Raw genomic sequence first — 7,579 nt, 5'->3', positions numbered from 1 at the left:
ATCAAATTTCAAAGGTGTCAGTATGCTTTCTATCCTGCTTCTTCAAAATCCAATGTATGTTTTCATAGAGTGTCACAGGGAATACCATGGTTTGCATGTTTCTGGTCTTTCTAGGCATAGACACATCATATTTAACCATCTTTTTCAAAGCCTTCATGCACAACAGTGTGCTAGTCTGCAGCATATTTCTTGACTGCTTATTCCTTTACTGTTGATGATTGATCCTAAAAGTCAGACTCTATTGCTTCAATTTCTTCATTTTCAATTCTCACTGTCCTACCTTTTAAAAGTCTGATCTTTATATTTAATTTTAGTCCAATTTTTCACAGTGTTCCTTGACTTTTATTGCTAGAGTTCGTTATCCTTTGCATTTTCAGCTGTCACGATAGTATCATCTGGATAGTGCAGGTTGTTGATATTTTTTTCATCCAATTTTAAAATCACACTCATTTTACAATCCAATTTCCTTAATATATATTCATCATATACTTTGAATAAATAATGAGAGACTAAACATCCTTTTTCTCATTTCTTTGCTAAGAAGCAGTCTGTTTTGAAATGTTAGTCCTATGTATAATAGAAAAAAATGTTATTTTTAAATATATATATAAATATACCAAATCATATTTTCTTAGTTATTTAGAATCAACACAGTTTCCCGCTAAAATACATCCTTTTGGAAATTTTGGAATTTTAAAACAAATCATGACCATACAACACACATTTGGAGAAATCCACAAATGCATTAATTAATGAAAATACATTTAAAAGTATTTATATAGAGAGGTGTATATGGAAATGCTTTTCTCCATAGACAATACCTACAAAATGGTAGGGTAACAAGATACAACTAATATCAGAGCAAAATGCAGAAAACACAGTAGAAAAAATAGTTTCCTCTCCCTAGAGAAAGTTAACTTAAAAGACAGTTTAGATCTTATAGTTATTCTTCTCCCTGGCCACATTTTCAGGGAGATTTATGGGAACATTCCTAACTTACTAATAAAAAATATTGCATATGTAAATATGATTAAGCAGCATGATTAAAATGGGACTAGGACTTTGAATTATAGCAATGAATGCTTAGAATATGCCACGTATTACTTTAAATTTCAGTATAAATTAAAACTTATAACTAGCTGCTCATGAATACTTTTGATTTGCAGCTCAGTCCACTTTAATTAACAGATTGGTGTGCTTTGGCAATTGTTGGACCCCATCACATTCAGCATATTGTGCAAGAAGATGTATCTGGTGCATGCATTGCTAAGGGACACATTTCTGTTTGCCTTTCCAGAAGAAATGTTTAAATGAAGGGATGGAGAAAGTAGCTTGAAAATTAAGGGGTGCCTTGCAGCATTTTGAGCTGAAGACAAGATTGCAGTACTAGCAGAGGTTGTAAAATATCTGAGAGAGAATAATAAGAGTTGTCAGTCTTAGTTGAGGTATCAAGGAAAAGTGAAGGCCACATTTCCCTCAGTTTGGGAATGTTTATCAGCACAACAAGGTCATGGAAACTGAAAGACATTTTTCTTTCCACCTTCTGCTTCTCTTCCCTTCACTGTGAAGATATGGCCTCTCAGTAGTTTGATTTGGGGCCTTTCATTTTGCATCACAAGGGATTTTTAAAAATACATGTAAAATAATCTAGAAGGATCATTGACAGCATTAACTTGAAGACTGGAGAGAAAGAGATAGAGAGCATGTGTGTGTGTGCCCATCTGTCTCTCTGTGTGTTGCCAAGTATTTGATAAACTGTATTTATCTGGAAAGACATCCTCTTCTGTCCTTCCAAATTTTCAGCCTTTTCAATGTGAATATCTATGTTCTACAGAATGCTCTGGAATTCCCTCATTCTGACCTCCTACTTTTGCAACAGGAGCAAAGTGCTTTATGATTCCCAGAAAGAAAGAAAACTAACAAGATTTCCCATAGCCAATAGGAAGCTAGTCATCGTGCAAATATTGTTTTCTCTGACACCAGAGAAACATCATATTTCAAATTATAGCAATGGCATTAATTGTGTTACCTTGCAGGCATCATAATTGCCATAGGCTTTTCAGTGTTTCTACATAGTAAGGTTGCATAATAATTATGGTCAGCAAGAACATATTCAGTATTTAAACAGAAATGAATTGTTTTCCATCTTGGTTCATAAGAGTAATCCTTGGCCTTAACGGGATAAAACTGACATTTCATTCTGCCTCCTGCCTTCATGAAACATCTCCAAGCTCTACCAGCACATTCGGTAGCAATTAAAAATCAATGTTATACATGATGCATCTTTATCATGTTTACATCCTGAGCTATGCCTCACTTAGTTTTATGTGGAATGAAGGTCATATCTCAGCAGTCTTCAAAATTGATTGGTTCAAAAGTGAGCTGTCTGTAGGATATCCTCTGCTCTTTCCATCTCTCCCTCTGCTGGCTGAACAAGATGAGGTCACAGTTTGCACCAAACTCCATAAGAAACAGTTATCAAATTCCTTCTTTCCTCTGTAAATGAATTTAGACTTCATACCCCACTGCTATGTGGTAACCTCGTGAAAAAAGATTCCCTGGTAATCCATTTATCCAATATCAATTAGCTGTCATACTTAATGAAACAGCTTACTGTTTTATTTACTTATCTATACAAAGGTTTCTATGTTTTAATTCTAGTTTTTTTGAAAAATTATCATATTCTTGGTTAATCAGCATTTTACTAAAATGTCCCAAAGTGATCTATTTTCTTTGACTTCAGTCATATAAAATAAAACAAATGTAAATAAAATAAAATTCTTAATATTCATGTATCAGTTTAGTATACAACTATTGCAAAAAAGATAAATCCTGTGTTTGGAAACATAATGGTTTTGAAGATAAACCAGCCAATATGATAATCTACTATAACTACTATCTATGTGAGAGTGTATTTCAATTTCTGTCCTAAAAATCACTTCTGGAAAGCACTACCTTAGAGTTGGAAAAGGTGCTAAGAAAGATAACAAAAGGACTGGGAATCATAGATTGCAACATATGGCCTTTGTAACTTGGTGCAACAGTGGATACTGAGAGAAATGACAAAAATATATAAAAATTACACATGGCATGGAAAACATGAATGAGAGGCTGTTCTTTCTCAAAAGCAAAATTAGAATTGAAGCCAATCCATTAAAAGTAAATGAGTGGGGTGGGCTTGGAACCATAAAAGGAAGTTGTTATTTACATATCCCCATAGTTAAACTGGAGTTTTTACCATCAGATGTAGCACTAGTTCCTAACTCAGATGGTTTTAAAAAGTAACTCTAATGACTGCTGCCATTTCCCAAAATCAAAGACTGCATGTTGATGTCAGAGCAGATTTCTGAAGCAGAGTGTATTTGTTTGTCAAACCATATCACCAGAAAGCTTTTCAGCAAACTCAAGTATTGAAAAGTAATGGGTGAATGGATTAGCTATTTCCAATCTGCCCTCCATAATGTATATGACAGAAGAATCATACTGGGGTAGGATATGCAGTTAACAATTTGATGGTTATGGTCTCCTATTTGCCATGGATGTTTTCCCTGACCCCACTGGTTCTCTATACCATCTGATGTTGTTTGCTTTTTCAAAGTTATTATTTAACTGGAAAATTAACATGCTATAAAGACTTGTCCAACAACATCAGATTTCTATTTTTCTCAGCTGTGTCTCATCGATCTCATAGGCAAACATGCAGGTGTTTGTAAGCTTGGTGTCATAATTGAATTTTTTTTTAAGTGCATTTTATTTTGATCTATTTTAATGTACTGTATTTTATTGAAAGGATCTAAATAGGCCCCCAACTTGCAAAAAATTATGGGGTTGGCTGTGTTCTGATTGTGTTTCTTAGGATGTTGGCTATTTTTTGGTCAGTGCCGAAGGCTGTCCTGATATTGTGTTTGTGGAGAATTTTGCTGATTTTTTCTGTGGTGCCTTTGATATAGAGGAGGAGTGCGATACCGTTGTTTTGTTCTGTGTCTTGGTTTTTTGAGGGTATCTCTTTTCGGATTAGATTGGTGATAGTGTTTCTTTGGAATCCATTGGAAATTAATGCGTTAGTGAGGGTGTGTAGTTCTGTTCTCAGGTGGTCTTTGTCAGCTAGGCATTTGGTTCTAGAGATGAGGGTCTTGGCTACGGAGTTGATCTGTGCAGGGTGATGATGGGATTGTGCATTTAGGTAGCGGTTGGTGTGGGTTTTTTTCCGGTAGATGGTGTGCCCTAGGGAGCCATTGGGTTTTTTGTAAATTAGGATGTCCAGGAAGGGAAGTTGGTTGTTGGTTTCTGTTTCCATGGTGAATTGTATTTTGGGGTGTAGGTTGTTAAGATGTGTGAGGAAGTTGTCCAGTTTTTCTTTGCAGTGTGGCCAAATTACGAAAGTGTCATCTACATATCTGAGCCAGAGTTTGGGTTTGTGTTCGGATTTGTCTTGAGCATTGGTTTCAAAGTGTTCGATATATAGGTTAGCGATGACGGGTGAGAGGGGTGATTCCATGGGTGCTCCTTCTATCTGTTTGCATCTTTGTCCATTGTGGATGAAGTATGTGTTGGTTAGGCAGTGGTTGGTCAGATCTAGGATGTGTTTGAGGGGGTTGTATTTGTTTTGGATGGCTGTCAAGGTTTCTTTGATGGGTACTTGGGTGAAGAGGGATATGACATCAAAGCTCACGAGTAGGTCACTGGGTTGTAGGTTTTGTTTCTTTATTGTTTCTATGAAATGGAAGGAATTTTGTACGTGTGAGGTGATGGATTCTGTGTAGGCCTGGAGTTGTTTGGCGCGAAATTTGGCAATTACAGCACAAGATGCAGGATATCTCCACAATAAAACTCACAAGGCCACCACACAGCCCATTATACCAATATTAACTCCATCAACCAATCAAGAGGCAGCAGCGCACCCAACCAACCCAGCACACCAGCCCCCACTACCAGTATTTATGGAGAGACGGCAGCTCCGATCACACACTGCTTGCACTGGCACAAAGCCGAAAGCACCAGCCTGAGGATGGTGAGTGGGACCTCACCGAAACATCACCAAGATACTATTAATCTTACACAATACTCTTAATCTTATCTGCGAATATACATACATACATACATACATACACTTGTTTTCTGAAGTTTTCATGGGTATTTATATGTATGGTATTCAGCTTTGTTCAGGTATTTTCCCACATCGTTATAGTTGTGCTTTTAAAGTTGTAGCAACGTTTCGGCAGAATTTCATCTGCCATCATCAGGCTTCTGTACTGTGTTCATCTGTGAGTCAGACTTTCACGGCCGTTTCTGTTTTAAATTTGGTGTTAGCCTACTGCTGTGCCAGAATGGTTTTTTCTTCATCCTGATTGGTTGGGAGTCTTGGTCTGTGTTTATGGGTCTTGGAGTTTGCTGTGTTCTGCTTGATTGGTGTTTCTTATATCTTCTGTCTGTTTTGTAGCTTTTTTTGTCTCGATTGGCTGGCAACATTGTGTTTCCTGTATTGGAGGCTTTTAGTGCAGCTTGGCTCGGAGTAAACGGATGGCTATCATTTATTAGGAAGCTAGGTTTCAACTGGGTGCCTGGTTGGGGTGTGTTTGAGCTGGAGGTATCAGGGGGGATCTGTTTGTGCCCAGGTGTTTGCCTGGCTTGTGGTATGGAGATATTTTTGTTTGAGAGTGCAGGCTTCCAGATAATTGACAGTCTGGTGAAGTCATCTCTTCTATTCATGCTTTCAGGTCTTTCTTCAATCTCTATGGTTTCTCTGATAATTCTGTAGCTGGGGTTTTATATAGTGGCTAGGGTTTTGGTGCCATTGAAGTCGATGCTATGACCTGTGGCTTTCATGTGTTGGACTAGTGAGGAAGTGTTCCAGCTTTTTTACTGCATTTCTGTGTTCATCTGGACGGGTACTTATTCTTCTATTGGTCTGTCCAATGTATGTGGCAGGGCATGATGCACAGGGGACTTCATATATGCCTTGGTTTTCCAGGTCAATTTTATATTTGGTTTTATCTTTCATCTTTGATAAAATTGACCTGGAAAACCAAAGTACAAAGCAGGCCATGCCCCAGAAACACAGAAAATGAAAATAGGAGCAAATGTAACAATTAAAAATAATAGTACAGTTGCTGCTTTGAAAAATAGATGTTTTTTAAGATGGTTTCCTCAAAAGAAAGAAATCTAAATAAAATATTAAGAAACCACAGGAAAGCTAACAATATTTAAACACACCAGCTGTACACAACAAAGCATCAGTAACGATCTGGCTAAATTCTCCAGTCACAATCCACAAAGCATTCACATATAAAAGTAAGTTTTCAAGCTATTTCAAAAGCTTTTTAAAATGAAGACTGATCAATTGCACTTGAAAGTGTATGCAGCAGTAAAGCTACTGTCGAGAAAGGCTTTTCTTTTGTTCCTGACAGCCCAATTATTCTCGCTGCTGAGTAAAAGATAAAGGACTTAGTTGTAGATGCAGGCTGATATGAATAAATGGATACATTTCTTCAAGAAAATCTGTCATACGGTTTTAAGACTTTAAAATTAAGCTCCAAGCTGGTAATTTTATCAGGACCATAAATAACACTGAGACAGTAGTAGTTGATGCAATATACTATAGATGTTACCAAGCTCTAAAAGGCAGACTCATCTAAAAAGAATGTGATTTGATTTTGCTGTACAGAGACAATGACTGATTTGAAGGTTGGATTGTACTATCATCCAATGACCTAACTCTGCCAGTTTCTACTCAGATTGGGAGTGACTTACCATGGTCCATAAGACTACATTTTATAAGGAATTCTTTCTCAACTCAAGCAGTCTACCAGCTCTTCATCTGGTGTAGATCAATAAAGCAGATAAGATATAGTTTGTGTGCCATCTACCTTGCTTCCCAAAGAGTTCCATGACTGAGCAAGCTTAAGTGACCTTTAGTGTCATACAGGAGAACTCAAAGATGGTGATTGTAGAGGCTTCAACATTTATGTTGAATATCATGAGAGATAACTTTGGTTCTTGAGGCCTCCTTGACATGTTCTAGATATGTTCTAAACTTCAATTATAATAAGAAGTTGCATGATCACTATCTTTTACCCTAGCTCATATGGACTGATGTTCATATGGGAAATGTTACATTTATTCTCCAATCCCCAAATACTGCATATAACCATGTCCTATTTTCTGTTCTTTATTTTAATCATGATCTCACTGTTATCTGCCCTAGAAAGTGGTTGTAGTTCTCCTCAAAATTCTGCTGTGACAAATGTGTGTGAAATACTTTGTAGATACAATGCTCATTTTCTGAAAAATTAAATTGTGATTTTGATATAGCATATACTAGTGTACTGCCCAATCTAATTGCATGGAATGACTTTTAGATGGTGTCAAAAACTGAAGACATTGGTAACTGTCTGGTTCACCCATGTTCTCCTGACCACTACTCTTAGCTTATTGAACTAGCCACATAACATTGTCCAGTAGGCTCAGGAAATATCTAACAATCCTTCTGTGCTGAAATGGTCTCTTCATTATTACCTCATTTGGATATGTCTATTGAACATAAACATGTTGTTTGCATTTTTAAAATTGTTTTTGTAAA

This window comes from Pseudonaja textilis, chromosome 1 (genome assembly GCF_049901715.1).
Source record: "Pseudonaja textilis isolate UNSWEBS1 chromosome 1, rPseTex1.2, whole genome shotgun sequence".
In the NCBI taxonomy this organism is placed as follows: Eukaryota; Metazoa; Chordata; class Lepidosauria; order Squamata; family Elapidae; genus Pseudonaja; species Pseudonaja textilis.
Note: the sequence above shows the minus strand (reverse complement) of the source record.